The sequence below is a fragment of the Antechinus flavipes genome, chromosome 1, assembly GCF_016432865.1.
Source record: "Antechinus flavipes isolate AdamAnt ecotype Samford, QLD, Australia chromosome 1, AdamAnt_v2, whole genome shotgun sequence".
In the NCBI taxonomy this organism is placed as follows: domain Eukaryota; kingdom Metazoa; phylum Chordata; class Mammalia; order Dasyuromorphia; family Dasyuridae; genus Antechinus; species Antechinus flavipes.
The window spans coordinates 543,788,100-543,805,641 of NC_067398.1; positions in this window are offsets into that span (position 1 = coordinate 543,788,100).

The window sequence follows — 17,542 nt, forward strand, 5'->3', positions numbered from 1 at the left end:
ACTATGGATTTTATTAAAATAAATGTTCAGGTAAATCAAATTCTAAAGCTTAGCAATGGCTGAAGGAGAGTAGGAAAAATAATTGTCATTGAGATGCAAAGTTATAAAGCGAGTGAATGATCACACACACACACACACACACACACACACACACACACACACACACCCTCCACTAAAAGATACTGAAATAACAGAACTTTTTGGGTGGGGAGGGGCAGGGCATCAACTCTAGCTCAAGTCATTCTCAAATTGAATTGAGCAGAGGGGTTGGTTCAAGCAGAATTTTTTTGGGGAAAACTTACCTTTTGCTTTTTGTATGTCTGAAGATATCCTGATGTGGTCTGATATCTACTTTAGAACAGAAACATTCCATCTTTTCAGTAAATATTTTTATATACCTATGTATAGACATGTTGCCTCCCCTAGAAGGTGATCTCTTTGAGGGAAGGGCTATATTTGCTTTTTTTTTTTTAATTGTTAAAGCTTATCCCAGTGCATAACACCCAGTAAGAATTTAATAAATTCTTGTTGATTGATTCATGAATGAAATTAATCTTTCTTTTCCCTTTTGAATGGCAAATTCAATGAAATAGGCACATTTGGTCATCAAAGGCAAGGTATGTAAAACTACTCCAGAATATCTGGAGAGTTCCTTTTTAGGTTCCATGTTGTTGTTGTTTTTTCTATATAGAGTGAGAGTAGCAAGTTAGAAAAAATATCATTTTCAGTTTCTTTGCATAGTTTTAGGCATAATATTGGTAGATATTTCATGTAGGGTTGTAGACTCAAAGCTGGCAGATATCTCAAAGAACATCTAATATAATGCTTTCATTTTTTTCGATAAGAAATTTGAAATTCAGAGGTACTTGGGTCACATTACAAAAAAGTGGGAGTAGCTGAGTGAAGATATGGATTGAGTGCTGGGATCTGAAGTCAGGAAGTATCATCTTCCTGAATTCAAATCTGGCCTCAGATACTTATTAATTATATGACTCTGGGGAAGTCATTTAAGGTTGCCTCAGTTTTCTTATGTGTTAAATAATGGGGACAAAAAATGGCAAACCTCTCCAATATCTTTGCCAAAGAAAGCCCAAATGGGATCATGAAGAGTTGGATATGACTGAAAAAAACTGAAAAAATGAGAAAGTAATGACAAAATCAGAATTCAATTCCTCTGATTCCAGTCATTGGTCTTATGACTACATCATAATTTTGAGACTATGACAGCCTTAATATAACTTATCCTTTGGGGTTGCTTATGTTAAATTTGCTGAAGAACAAATTAGATGACTTGAAGTTCTTTTTTTTTTTTTTTTTAATAACTTTTTATTGACAGAACCCATGCCAGGGTAATTTTTTACATTATCCCTTGCACTCACTTCTGTTCCGATTTTTCCCCTCCCTCCCTCCACCCCTTCCCCCAGATGGCAAGCAGTCCTATACATGTTCAATAGGTTACAGTATATCCTAGATACAATATATGTGTGCAGAACCGAACAGTTCTCTTGTTGCACAGGGAGAATTGAATTCAGAAGGTATAAATAACCCGGGAAGAAAAACAAAAATGCAAGCAGTTTACATTCATTTCCCAGTGTTCTTTCTTTGGGTGTAGCTGCTTCTGTCCATCCTTGATCAATTGAAACTGAGTTAGATCTCTTTGTCGAAGAAACCCACTTCCATCAGAATACATCCTCATACAGTATCATTGTTGAGGTATATAATGATCTCCTGGTTCTGCTCATTTCACTTAGCATCAGTTCATGTATGACTTGAAGTTCTTAAGTACCTATTGAGTCACATTTAAAAACAACTATTATGATAATTCACATTTATATAGTAATTTATGTTTTGTGTATATATATATTTATATATGTGTGATACATATGTATGTGTGTATAGAAATATATACATATATTTGTACATATATACATACATGTATATATGTACACACACATATATACATACATAAAATATTTGCACACATATTTTATTTCATTTGATACTCACAATTTTTGGGAGGTAAATAGTATAAGTATTTTTATTTGCATCTTATAGGTTAGGAAGCTTAAGTTCAGGAAAGTAAATTGACTAATCCACAGTTACACAGGTGGTAAACACCAGAATATAGATTTGAACTATGTTTTTTTGACTCTGACACTTCCATTCTATTTACTATACATGAAATATCTCCAGTAGTCCACCAGGAATTTCAAAAGTTACCAGTTTACATTCAGTTTCTGTAACCAAAGGTCTATTAAGATTGTTGAGATTCCATTCTGATACTGAAGATATACATGGAACTAGGATGTTGTCTAAAATCTGGTGACACAGCTTTTAGGACCTCGGGATTTTGAAATCATAGTTTCAGTCCATTGAGATCTACATACTTATAATATCTTGACAATTCAAGCATAAAAACAGACATTGTACTTTCACTTGAATTGCTCGAATTATGGTAATAGTGTTCTATTTTTCCTTCTAAATTACTCTGGTAATTAGTTCATTTTTAAAAGACATATGAAATTAAAAAAACTTTTTTTCTCCAACTTGTCTTCTCTTCTATATTGAAAAAAAGGGGAAGAGACCATTTCAATAAATATGCATAATCCAGCAAAACCAATCTTGGTAATTGATTTTATTCTATACTACATAGAGTTAATCTTAGAGACAGAAGAGTATTTACTAGTAGATGATTTTACTTCAAAATTCCAAGAATCCCCCACAATCAAATGCATCTGGTGATGGTTCAGGGTGGCAGATTCAAATCTCAGCTCTATGCGACACTGGACAAGATAAGCTCCTTATTCAGGAAGCAGTTTTCTCATTGGTAAAGTGAGATAATTGAAATGTATGAATAAATAACCTCTAAGACTGTTTCTAGTTTGAAATCATTTTATACTTTAATTCTGTAAACATCATGCTGATAAATTCAAAGCACATTGCCTACCTTTGCTTTTTAGCAATCTCATTGAGAAATGTCCATTAATTTTCAAATTGTTTTCTTTCCTTCAACATGGAGCCCTGGGTAGAGTCCAAGTTCTATGGTCACTATTACCTCAAGCTTACACATTAAAGCTCTTTTCACACAATCTCAACAAATATTTGACAATGCTTATGGTAAGGAGATTCTTCTTTAGCAGTGGCCTTAATCTCTCCACCACTATTTTGAGTCTGTTTCCTTTCATTTTGTCTGCTTTCATTGACATTAAAGAAAACCTAGTGGAACCATGCAAAGGGGCAACATCGCATATGGCTAGACTTGGACTCCAAGTCTACAGCTGATAACTTACCAATGTGAGAGCGAGGGAAAATTAGCCACCTCTTTGAGCCTCAGCTTTCTCATTTGTTAAGTTAGGGGATTGATCTCTGAAGTCTCTTCTAGCTCTAAATCTATGCTTGTATGACAGAGTTCTAAAACTTTCATGTTCTTAAGATTAGCTGTTTATATTCTCCTTTATTTCCTCTTGGCTAAATAATCTTAATTTCTTTAATAGATACTATTTTCCAATCCCTTTAGCAACTTGAAATCAGAAAGATCTTTAGGTTCAAAAAAGTTCAGAAAGATTTTAGATACTTACTGGCTGTATGACCACAGGTAAATCATTTATTTTCTCTGAATCTCAGTTTTATTACCTTAAAATTACATAATGATACCTATAGTTCCTACCCAGATCACTTATTTACAAGATTATTGTGAGGATAAAATCAGATAATAAAAGGGCTTTGTAAACTTTAAAGTGCCATATAAATGTCATTTTTTTTTTTTTTTGTTTTGTTTTGTTACTGATTGTATTGTAAATAATTTTCACCATCCCCTATAGAGAATCAGACATAGACCTCCATTCATTTGTATCACTTAGTTAAGGAAATCTGGAAATTAATAGACATTTTTAGGAATTGAATGCAGATCTTAAATATTGATAAGATTGCATTTGCTTTTCATGATAGATTAAGGAAGAATCTCATTTGCCTTAGATTTGTCTGACCAACCTTGTGAGTTTAGGTAATGTCCCTTTAGATTAGAGCTAGGATTTTTTTTCTTCTTAATGTTGAGTTGTGTCTGAGAACCCAAACATAATTCTCTACTTGTATTTCCACCAAAGAAAACACCATCTGTTAGTTTTAAATGAGTCAGGTTCAAGATCTTTTAGGTGCCAGTCCACTAACAAGAAAAAAAAAATTAAATGGTCTGTTAGTGTTCAGTCCAGGTTTCCAAGGGCATGTCCAAATGATGAAAAAAAGGAAAGGAAGACAGTGAGAAATAGGTTGGAAAATATGGCTCAAGATTAAAAAAAATGAGAAGTCTAAAGCTTGTACAGGCCTCGGTACAGGAGCCTCATGACCATATGTCATGAATACTTTCTTTAAGAAAAACGTTGGGAAGTTCTTTACACTTATATATTGGCACTATTTTCTTCAAAAAGAAAAAAATGAAGATATTGGCGGCATAAGAACAAATAATGTCACAAAAATTTGGATTGACAACAAAAAAAGACCACCTTATTAATATGAGAGGTGGATTCCAAATCAGCCTCTTATCTATAATCTGATCAGGAAGTAGTTAAAACAAATATGAAATTAACATCAAATTAGAAGGAATGGAAATAGAATTCTATATTATTTACTTGATGATCTCATCATTTCCCATGGGTTCAATGATTATTTCTCTGCAAACGATTTCCAGAGCTATATATCTAAACCTAGTTTCTATCCAATGCTCTAGTCACCTATGACCAACTGCCTTTTGTACATCTGATACTGGAAGGTTGGCCATCCTATAGACATTTCAAATTCAACAGTTCCAAAATATTATCTTTTGTGTCATTTCTTCTCCTTTTCCAAGTTTCTTTATTACATCTAAGCATCAACATCCTCCCTGTCTCCCAGATTGTCAACTTTGGTGTCATCCTCAACTTGTTACCTGCATTCACCTCACATGTGCAATCAATTGCCAGAAATCATTGTTTCTACTTTCACATTTCTCGTCTATGTTGTAATCTCTTCATTTATTAAATTATCACTCTAGTTCCAAGATTTATTATCTTTCACCAGGATCTTCTGATAGCTTGCCTTAAGTATCTCCTCACTCCAGGCTACTCTCCATTTGGCTTTCAAAATGATTCCATTCTGACCATTTCACCTATCCGTTTTCTTGCTTAATGAACTCCAGTGACTTTTTATTAACTTTAGGATCAAATATAAAATCATCTGTTAGATATTTAAAACTCTTCATAATCTTCTCTCACTTTTTAAAAAAAGTTTTCTTATATTCTACTTTCCTCCACACATTTCGTGAATCAGGTGTCTAGTTATTGTTCCTTAAATATGATATTCCATCTCCCATTTCTCTTCACCTCCCCATACCTAGAATATTCTGCTTCTCATCTCTGCTTCTTAGTTCCACTGACTTCAATCAAGACAACTCAAATTCTGGTTTCTACCAGAGGCCTTTACCAACTCCAACCTAAAACCCTTCCTCACTCTACGCAGAAGAACTTACGCTATTTTATACAAAATATTGACCTTACTCAAACTCTCTCCTGCAGTATTTTTATCTAGTCTTTCCCCTTTCCCTTTAGTCTAAGAGAATGAGGTGACCCACCTTGTCATCAAAGCTCATTGCTCCTTAAAACATATTCTATTCCCTGATCCCTAGATGTGCTTTTTTCTTATGTCTGCTTGCTTCTTGTTCCACCAATTATTTTAAATCTCTCCCTTTTTACTGATTCCTTTCTCTCAGCCTTCAACCTGATCAGATATCTCTTATCCTAAAAATAATCTAATAACAAACTACCTCTCCTTGACTTTTTCACTTCCTCAACCTATTGTCTTATGTCTTTCTTCCAGTTCATTGCCAAACTTCTAGAAAAGACATTTTACATTCGCTGTTTCCATGGCCTCATCAGGAATTCTCCCCTCAACCCTTACTCTGTATCTTCTGCATTCTGGCTCCCATCCCTACCACTCTTCTTAAACAGCAATCTCTAATGTCATTAATTATCTCCTTATCACTAAAACTAATGACTTTTTGGAGTCACTCTTCATTTTTGGTGTCTCTGTCTCTTTCTGTCTCTGCATCTTACTCTGCCTCTCTGTTATATTTATATTACTAAAGGGAATACTCATTTAAGTTCTGAAAAACTTGACACTACAGACAACCTATTTTGTAATATCCTATTATTCTTTGGCTTTTGTGACATTATATTCACATTATTCTCCTTCCTCTCAGATAATTTCTTCTTTGTCAATCTCTTTCCACTTCCTATATGTTTCTGTGTACCCCAAGACTCTTTATATTTTCTATCTTGGTACTCTCATTTCCATTTTTTCTATACAAATAACTCCCAAATTTTGTTTCCCTTGCTTTTCCTGACCTTGTTTCAGAACTTGAATATTAAATTTCTTCTACTTACTTGTAATCTATCCCTAGATATCTAAGTAGTCCCTTAAAATCTATCAGTCTCAAATCTAAATTCATGCTAATGATGACAATTTATAGAATGCTTTAAAGTTTGCAAATCATCATACAAATATTGTCCCATTTATTCCTCACAACAACTTTGTAAGACAGGAGATAAAATATTTACAGGTAAAGCTTCACATTAAAACACAGTTTGGGTACAAGTTTTAATTAGAATTTCTAGAACAAATGAAGGAACAGACATATCCTAACCATTCTTCAAGGCCCATCTTAAGTCCCACATTATCCTAATAAGCATCCTCTGACTAATCTTAACTTCTTTGTTTAGAACTCTCATAGGAAATATTATCTATTCTAATTTTGTCATTTTTGTCCTTATTTTTCACTTATTCCTATAATTCCCATTATAATATAAATTCCTTGTGAATAGGGATTGTTTTATTCTTTATATTTGTATTATTACTATGCTGTATAGTAGCCACTTAATAAATGCTTGTTGATTGATATACCCTAGGGACATCTTTCGTAGATATTCTAATTTTTGTATTGTTGTTTTAAAAAATTATTTATGATTATCTTAATGAATGCCAATGAAACATAATGAAACTTGTTTGTAAGTACATATAAATTAATTTCAATGCACATAATGTTATATAGCTTTTCAGTCACTTCCTCTAAATCTCCATCAGGATTCTTTGTCCATTTGTTCTTTTATATGGCCCCATTTAGCATTTATTTTCCTCTTCAGATTCTGTTTGGTTTTTATTTTCATTATTCTCTAAAGGTTTTTCCAGATTTTTAAATATTTTTTATTTGTTAGTTCTAATTACAATGTAGTATGCCAATACTTTAATGTACCATCATTTTTAAAACCATTTTCCAATTTTTGGATACATATCATTTCTAGTTTATTGCTATAACAAATGAAGCTGCTTATGGAAATAACTGAATAGAGAGTTTTTATTTTTTTTCCCTGTCATTGTTTTTGAAAACACTTTCAAGGTATATTTAGTAATAAAATTTAGCCTTATAATTAACACTAAGGAAACAGCCAGCACTGCACCATAGATGGAACCATTGATTACAGCAAATGGAGCAATATTGAATGTTGTAAAGAAGTTCACTTACTTAGGCAGTATCGTTTCCATGGATGTACACACAGATGATGAGGTTGACACATGCATTGTCAGAGCTAGCTCAGCATTTGGGAGGCTGTGAAAGAATGCGTGGGAGAAAAGCGGTATTAGGCTGCCTACCAAATTGAAGGTATACCTTCACACAGCCATTGTGCTGACAACATTGTTTTATGTCTGTGAAACCTGGGCAGCAAACCAGCACCACGCCAGGAAACCGAATTGCTTCCATTTGAATTGTCTTAGGAAGATTCTGAAGATCGCCTGGCAAGATAAGGTCCCAGACACTGAGGTCTTTTCTCAAGCTGAATTGTCAAGCATAAAATTCTACTGTGAAGAGCACAACTCTAATGAACTGGCCATGTTGTTTGAATATCAAATTTATGCTTACCTAAAAGACTATTTCACAGAGTCAGAAGTGATATAAAGACATTCTCAAGATCTCTCTGATTGTGAGACGTGGGAGATGCTGGCACAGGACTGTTCATCATGGTGTGCCTGTATCAAAGAAGATGCTGTGCTCTGGGATTAAAACTGAATTTTGGCTCAGTGGGTAAAGTATCAGCCCTGAATTCAGGAGGACCTGAGTTCAAATCTGGTCTCAGACACTTTCTGGCTGTGTGACCATGGGCAAGTCACTTAACCCCAATTGTCTCAGCAAAAACAAACAAAAAAACACACTGAATTGTGGTAGCTAAAAAGAAAAAAGATGAATAAATTTAGAAAAATCTTCCTCTCAAATGGTCACATGGACTATTTGTGTCCTATCTGTGATAGAGCCGCCTGACTCATATTGGTGTAACTAACCACAGCTGGACACACTATACATTGATCATGGCGTCATGACGCCATTTTGGTCCTATGTGAGCACAAAAAAACAAACAACAATAAAATTATTTAAATATTTTTGCTGCATATAACTAGATTGCTATAGAAAGGAAAAAAACCCTACAAGTTTTCAATTCTTCCATTAATGAGCACACAGCAAGTGTATGTGAGATTTCCATAACCCACTAGTATTGAGTTTTTTTGCTTTATTTTTGCCAACTTGATATGGATAAGGTAGTTACACTATTGGGATAGGAACTGGACCTGTGATTTCCCATTCCTAATGCAGATCAGCATGATTTTTGCAACTTATAGTTGTAGAAAAGTGCCTAGAATATACAATAATTAAGTAACTTGCCCAGAGTCAACTAGCTATCAGAGGCAGGACCTCAACTTGGGCCTTCTTGGCTTCAAAGTAAACTCTACTCATTATGATGCACTGCTTCTGCTATTTTAGTTTGACATTTTAACTTTTCATTTGTATCACTTTGATTATTAGTGAGATTGAATTTTTTTATATACATAGCAGCTTGTATTTCATTTTTAAGAAAATTATTCATTATTCATCGTGGATTGGATATTACAGTTGTAAATTTTTTTTTTTTACATTTCCTTATATATTTAAAATATAAAATTATCTGCCATAATTAGCAGAAGTAAGTTTTTCAAATACTTTAGGATTAATATTTTGCACAATTATATCACGCATAACACATAAATACATTTAGACATCACATTTATCCATAATAATTTCTCATTTTTACTAAATGGAAAAAATTAAAACAAATATATTCTTTCTCACATAAAATAGTACATGTTTAGATCTGCCATCCAGCTGGAATTCACTGAGGAATATAGTATGAAATGTTAGTCTAACTCAATTTCCCAACAAATTGCAAAGAAATTTTCTCAAATAGGATTTGTTACTTAACAAATTTTTTCTCAAGTTCTGTAATGTTTATGTTCTTATATAGTTTGGCATATACTGTATTTGTTCTATCAATCTAACTGTTTATTTTGTATAAAGTATTAGATAGTTTTGGTGATAACCAATTTATAGAGGATTTCAAAGTCTGGTATTATTAGATCACCTTCATTAACTACCCCCTCAATATCCCATACCCAACCTGTAATAATCCTAAATATTCTTATTTTTATCCATTTTTGAAGAGAAATTCCTGGTTACTTTGATATCTATTGAATTACATATATAAACCAATATAAGGAATATTATCTTTTTTATTAATTTGACAATCAATCAACATTGACTATTTAGTTAGTTCAGTTTTTCTTTATTTCAGTCATTATAATTTTATAGTTGTATATAGCCTAAAACTGGGCAGCTAAGTGATACAGTGGATGGAGGCCAGGAGTCAGGAAGACCTGAGTTCAAATTTAGCCTCAGAAATTTATTAGCTTTTACACCCAAAGAAAGAACACTGGGAAATGAATGTAAACTGTTTGCATTTTTATTTTTCTTCCTGGGTTATTTTTACCTTCTGAATCTAATTCTTCCTGTGCAACAAGAGAACTGTTTGGTTCTGCACACATATATTGTATCTAGTATATACTGTGACATATTTAACATGTAAAAGACTACCTGCCATCTGGGGAAGGGGATGGAGGGAGGGAGGGAGGGAAAAAATCGGAACAGAAGTGAGTGCAAGGGATAATGTTGTAAAGAACTTTTTTTCAAAATAAAAAAAAAATAGAAAAACATTAAAAAAAAAAGTAAAAAAAAAATTTATTAGTTCTTTGGTCCTAGGCAAATCATTTAATCCTGTTTGCCTCAATTCCATGTATATATAAAATGAACTGGAGAAGTAAAATAGTATCTCTGAGAAGAAAACCCCAAATGGGGTCATGAAGAGACTGAATAACAAATCCTAATGCTATATATTCTTAGGAAAGTTATTTTTCAAATTTTTAGTGATTTTATTGTTTTCTCTGCTTTTTATTTGTCTGCCTAACTAGAATGCAAGTTGCTTGAAGCCAGCGAGATCATTAATTCTTTGAAAACTTAGTATTATTTGTCATAGTGCTATGAAAAACACAGAAAAATATGTTTTAATGAATTAAAGAATGAATTGCAAGCTCAATATCCATTAAAGGCTTGTTAATTACTCTTTGAATTTCTTCAATGCTTAGTCTAAAGCAACAATTATATTGGTTTTATTAAATGGGCCCTAAGGTTACACTTTACCTTTGCAGTGCACAGTTGACAATTTTGGTTGTAACTGGCTCAGAAAGACTTTGACCAAGACCTTGTCAGCTCTAGAAAGAAGCAAATTTCTTGTTTTGAGTACATGTTTTTGCATGGTGCTGTGGACAATCTTATCAAATATGAAAATATCCTACCCATAACATTTCCTATTACCAATTTAAAGGAAACAATTTTCTGTAATAGGGCTAATTGTTCATCTTTCTTTTCAGAGAACATTTGGAATGTAGCATATAATTTTGAAGAATATGTTTGTTAGCATATGTTTGCAGGCTACTGAGGTCCCTTTCAGCTCTCAAATTCTTTGATGTTATATTTGTCTCAGATTTTGTATTTCAGTGTCCTTGCAAATTGAACTTTATTTTTCTTTTATTTTTAATATTTGTAGAATAAAACCAGCATTTCTATAACATAGTATAATAAAAAGATGATTAACATAAAAATACAAATCTACTATGCATAACTTGCCATTTATTTCAAATATACAACAAATTATTATGTAAATTTCTTTTTTCCTTCCTTCTCCTGACCTAGAGATAGAGATGCATACACACACATACACATACATGCACATACACATATATAGACATAAAATTATTTTATACATTCTTCTTGATTATCATTTTTCTCTGGATTCAGATAACATCTTTCTTCAGATGTTCTGTGTAATTAATTTGAACATTTATAATAGGCAAAATAACTTACTTGCTTAAGGTCATTCTTAAAACAATATTGTCATCATTGTATAGTGTTCAACTTTTCATCCCATCTCTCCACAGTCCCTTCAGACTTCTTCCAAGAAGCTGATTTCTGATCACTGTACCTTCAATTCCACACCTTTAATTTTCAATCCTTTTTTATCCTATTAATTTTGAGTTTTATCATGAGTTAGAATTCTCCTTAAAAAAAAAAAAACAAAATGTTGAGATCTTATCATCTTTAATTTACTGCCATATATCTTTCCTCTCATAACCAAACTTCTAGAAAAAGCTGTGTATACTCATTTTTTTTTCCATTTCATACTGCTCAAATCATTGCAATTTAGTTTCTAATCTCATCTGTCAATTGAAATTGGACTCTTTGAGCTTTCTGGTGATGTATTAGAAGTTTCCAAGTGTAATGAACATATCTTAATCCTTATCATTCTACAACATTTGTCACTCACATTATTCCTTCCTTCTAGATTCCCTGTCGTCCTAGAATATCCATGGTATCCATCTCTCCTGTTCTGTTTCCACACTGTTTATGTATATTCCAAGGTTCTTTCTTGACCTCTTTTTTCTTCCTTTCTTATACTTTCCTTAGTGATCTCTCTACTTCCAAATAGAAGTTATGCAACTTCTAATAATCTCAATCTAGATAACTTTCATATCCACATATCCAGCCCCCATCTTTCTTCTAAACTCTAGTCTCACATCATTTTTGAACACTTACTTTCTGTAGGATATTGTGTTAGGTATTGGGCATATGAAAAAGAACTAGTCTATATCCTTGCTAGGTTATAATTCAGTGATGAGGAGTCAAAGCATATTCATAAAAAGATAAAAACAGTATCTTCAATCTGAGCTGGTGCCATAATGTTGGAAAAACCTCCAGCTCTTAACTAATTCTCTGAGCTACTGGGTTTGTTGTGCTGAGGAGTTTCTTTAAACACCCCTGAGAATACTCCTCCACCTGGATTTAAAGCAATTTGCATTTCCTCCAGTGTGAAACCAATTCACGGCAGGCATAGGTCTAAGTAATTACAAATATCAGATGCAATTTTAGTAATTGCATTTCTTGTTTGAAAGGTGGTATTCACAGAAAATATAACTTTTGGTGAGTACATCAAGTGCTTATTTACATGAAAAACAAAATCCCTGCAGTACCTGCAGCCTGTGAACTGAGAGCAAGTTGTAAATATTAAATCCAGCCACTACATAAAATGAATTTAGTGAAGAAAAATCATTAATTCGAATTTCTGGAGGAAATGTTAATGCTGTATGTAGAGAAAAAGAAGACTGAATCAGGTGGCTATGATGTTTCAGAAAATGCCTGATTGATTCCAAATTGCAATTCCAAGTTAAAGTCAGACAGTTGAATCTGGCAATGTTTGAAAAATGCTGCTGACTTGAGGATATTTAGTCCTTTTGGAAATTGTAGTTTGCTATTCAATTCAACAAGTGTTTATTAAGTGTCTAGTGCAGTAAAGAGGCACTGGGCTTGAAATCAGGAAGACCCATCTTCCTTAATTCAAATCTGGCTTCAGATCCTGACTAGTTGTGTTACCCAGGACAAGTCACTTAACTATGCCTCAATTCCTTGTCTGTAAAATGAGCTGGAGAAGAAAATGGCAAAATACTCCAGTATTGTTGCCAAATGGGGTCAAAAAGAGTAGGGAACAACTGAATACTAATAAGCCAGACATTGCACTATGTCCTGGAGAAAATGGCAAATTGCACCTGCCATCATGGACCTTATATATTAAAATGGTGGTGGTAGTGAAGAGGAAACGGCATATTATCGTGGAAAGAGCATTGGATTTGGAACCAGAGGGCTTGGGTCCAAAATCTGATTCTTCCAATTACTACTTTTATGACTTTGGCTAAGTTAATGTCCAAAGCCTTAGTGTTCTTATATGTAAAATTAGAGCTGAACTATATAACCTTGAAATTCCTTTCTTCCTCTTAATCTATGATCCTATGAAAACATATGCATAAACAACATTAATTGAGAAGGGAGAAGAAGTTAACAGCTAGAGACACAAAATTAAAGAAATGATGATGATGATGATGGTAATGAGGATTTTGTTAGCTCATATTTCTATAACACTTTAAGTTCTACAGATCCCTTTATATACATATCCTCATTTGACCCTAATATCGCTCCAGTAACCTAGGTCTTTTGAGACTGAGATGAGGATGCTGATTTCTCCAACCATCAGTGTCTAATGGGAATACTGAAAGAGCTGTGTATTTGTTACTATGAGGAAAGCTGCAATGGAGGGAGAAGTTCTCATCCCATTAGACTTAATTGGGTAGACATCACAAACATGAAACAACTTCTATGAACATAAACGTGTATGTCAGCAGATGGATCTCATACCAGGTTGCTCTGCCCAGAGTAATTTTACAATGACAGCTAATATATTTTTACCAACCCCCCACTAGAGAGCTTTGAAACCCCTGCTATAGCAACAGTATGCTGATTACATGTTTCTATGGGGACTAAATATCTTTATAATATGGTCCTACCTAGAATTGTGTTTTCTTGGATGGAAAAATTTCCTTAATAATGTCAGGTAGACTATGCCTGCAAATATTAATAATTACAGATAGAATTAGGAATAGAAATGTATGCTAAGTAATTAGGGAAATAAAAAAGAATGAAGGTGGAAGAAGAAGCTCTGTAGGTATGATTGCAAAAGAATGTATTATCTTCCAGGGTATTTTGTAAGTACAGATATAGTATAGGAAGGTGGCTGGTTTAAATTAAGTGGAAGCCATAAATCGGATCTACAATTCAGAAAAGCTTTCCCAAACTTTATTTTATAAGATAAGAAATTTGTAAAGTCCTTAGAGATCATCTAGTCCATTTTTTTTTTTCATTTTACAGATGTGGAAACTGAAGTTCATACAGGTGAAGTGGTTTGGCCAGCAGTATGATGGAGAATATGGCAGGTACTAAAGTGTAGCAGAGAATATTCAAACCTATGTCCTCTGGCTTTACCTCCACTGCACTGGAAAATAAACCGTGAAGCCTTAGTCTGCCAGATCTCTTCATCCTTAGAATATAAGCCTCATAGTCCAAAAGACACTAGGTTAGGAATATGAAGGGATAATTGCAACCCTGCAGTATTTTCATTTCCTAATAGCTAACCATTTTAAAGTTACTTATTTTTAATATAATTTTTCAGTTTCAAATTCCCCCCTTTGTTCCATTGTTCTCCTGCCCATTGAGAAGGGAAGAAATACAGCACCCAAGGATGCTTAGGAAGCCAAGGCAACCATTTTTAAAGGACTGGCAACTCCTCTTCTAATTAGGGCCGACCATTAGACAAACTGGCAGAGACACTGTTTTTCTTAGTCAGTTACATTGCCAACATGGGAAATTCAGCTGTAGAAAAAGACCCCTCCCCTCCCACCTATCAACAACTCGTTAAAACAAGAAGGTGATTGTTGTCCAGATTTCATCAGAATATCATGAGGCACATTATTAGGCAAGGGACGGAAACCAAATGTAAAAAGTGGTCTTTTGTTCTAGCAGGATGGTAAACAAAAAGTTCAGGGCAAACACAGGTGGTCCTCATACAAGTGCCTTCAAATAAATGCCTGCTGGTCTGGCTCCAGGGAAAAGAAGCCAGCAGCCAGTTTGCTTCTGCACCCTTGGCTTCCCCTTTATAAGCCTCAGATTCCTCCTCCCCCCAGTTGAATCCTACAGGTGTTCACTTCTTACACTATCTCCGAAGGGCCCCAGCACCTTCATGGTTCCTTCACCTTTCCCTAAGGGAGAAATCCTTAGAATTAAAGAATCCATTCATTCCCATTGGGATCCTTTAGTCCTCTCCCAGGTCTTTGCATTTTTACAAGGAACAAATTTTCAAAGTAAAAGCATCAACATTTAATTTTGGTATTTTAAACTTTAGGTGTCTGAACAGGAGAAGGTTTTTCTTCCTTTCAGAAGAGAGAAGAGAGGAAAGAACTTCATAATGTAATTGAAATTGTTTTCCTGCAGTAGCATGTCCAAAGGCAAAGTCAGGCATAGAATTATGGAACCTTGGAGTTGGAAATGACTTGATAAGTCACTTGGTCTCACATGTATTTGACTAAAAAGTCTTTCCACATCTCCAACATCTCTCCAGCTAGACTTTATTTTACAATTTCAAGTGAGTGGAAGGGAAACATAAAGCTAACTATTTTACTTTCAGATTGCTGTCTTTGCAGAAAGCTTTTCCTTATATTGAGCTTAATTCTGCTTCTCTACAACTAAGATCAGATGCTGAGATGGAAAGACCTTAGAAGCAATTTAGCTTAAATCTCTTTGCTAGAAATGATAAAAGACCAACTTCAGGGTCATACAGGAAGAAAGTAGATTCAAACCTCCCTCTTCTGATTCCAGTTCTATTGCTTTCCCCATGGTACCATACTGCATTCTTCCAAGATCTATCCTGTCAAACCAAGTAGAATACATTAAAAATGAACACATAAATCTTATGTTTTATTGATAAGTTTTGTTAGATACCATTCTCACTTCTGAATGTATCCCTCCCTTTTCCTACCCTTGGCCTTTCCCTTTTTCAGTCATTCATCCCACTAAACAAAGGGTTTTGAAAAAAGATAAAGAATTACAATTCAGCCAAACTGACCAACACATCAAGTGAATCTGACGGTGTCGCATGATTCCATACCATATACTCAGACCTGTACAAAGAGAACAGTTTCTCAACTTTTGTCCAGGATCAAGCCAAATCATTACAATCACACATTTTTTTCTTTCTTTTTCTCCTTCCACTGTCACAGCCCTTATTTTCCTGGTTCATTCCTCTTCTCTGCATCAATTTCTATAGATCACTCCATGCTACACAGAAAAAAACCTAAAACATCTTCTCCATGGTAGCTCCTCTAGACATAAAGACAATAGCCATATTCCTTTTGTGTCTTTTCATTTCCAGTTCAAGTATCCATAATGACTTCATCTAATTTTCTTATGGTTTCAGTAAGCTTTCATCATTCTGGTTGCCTTTTTTTGGGGGGGGGGTATTCTCTAGCTTATCATTAATGCATAGTGGAATTTTAATATACCTTTAAAAGTATTGTAATTTTAGCATTGTAGTACCCTTGTGTAATGTTCAGGACTTTTTTTCCCTGCCAGAGCAGAATGATGTCATATCATCACCATCCCCCCCATCACTAGAGGGGAGGCAGACTGATAACCCTGCCCTCCTTATTCTCAATTCCTCAGATTAAAGAACAATCATTGTTGGAGGATTCCTATTTAGGGAGAAACTGAAAATATCAAAATGACTGTAGAGTTGAAATCAAAATGGGAAATAGGGTGAGTTGAAGCTGAGAAGCCATAGGCAAAGGATGATATCCAGATCAGAAGCAATAGTTACTACCTGGAACTAACAGAGAAATAAGTAGAGAGATTCCATCTAGGAATCAGTTTCTCAGGTGAAAGCATTTACTAAGCATCTAATATTGAGGAGTTGAATTTTTGCGACCATGACTATTTTTCTGTTCCTCCTCCCCTCATCTTCTAGAGTTCCCATCATTACCAGCAGTATTATTTACTAAGACAAATGGCTGTCTCTGAATAGCAGCTCTGGTTAGCATGACTTAGTTGAAATATCATGTAATTTAATTCAGTTTTATTTCATTTTATATATAATATTATTGTGAATATAGATCACACCTTTCTTTTAAATTTAGCTTTTGTAGAACTTGAATGTAATTATGATCTTACTTCTCTTGGATTGGTGTAATTGACTTATAACTATGAGGGTAAGTTTTTAGTTGCCCAAGCAAGGTACTACATTAAGCAAAGGGAAAAACAAAGACAAAATTAGAAATTGTTATTCAGACTTCCAGGAGTCAAGATGGTGGAATAAGCATCAAATTGCTGCAACTCTCCCATATTCACATCTAAACAACTATAAAATAGTGCTTCCAAATTATGGAACAACAGAACTAGTAAAAAAGACCAAGTGAAAAAATTTTTGAGCCCAAGAAACTTGGAAGAAGTTATAAGTGCCTTTTTATAACCAATCCTACTGACACACTTATTTGTTTTCTCCCTTTCTTGAATTTGTCTCCCAATGCTTGCTTACTTGCAGTTAGTTCTCCAGATCTTGGGCCCATTCCTTCCATCTTCCCTAGTTAGAAGGCTTCTAACCATGTGTGGTATTTTTGTGTAATGATTTTTGCATTATGTACCTCTATATCCCCCTCCTTTCAAAGA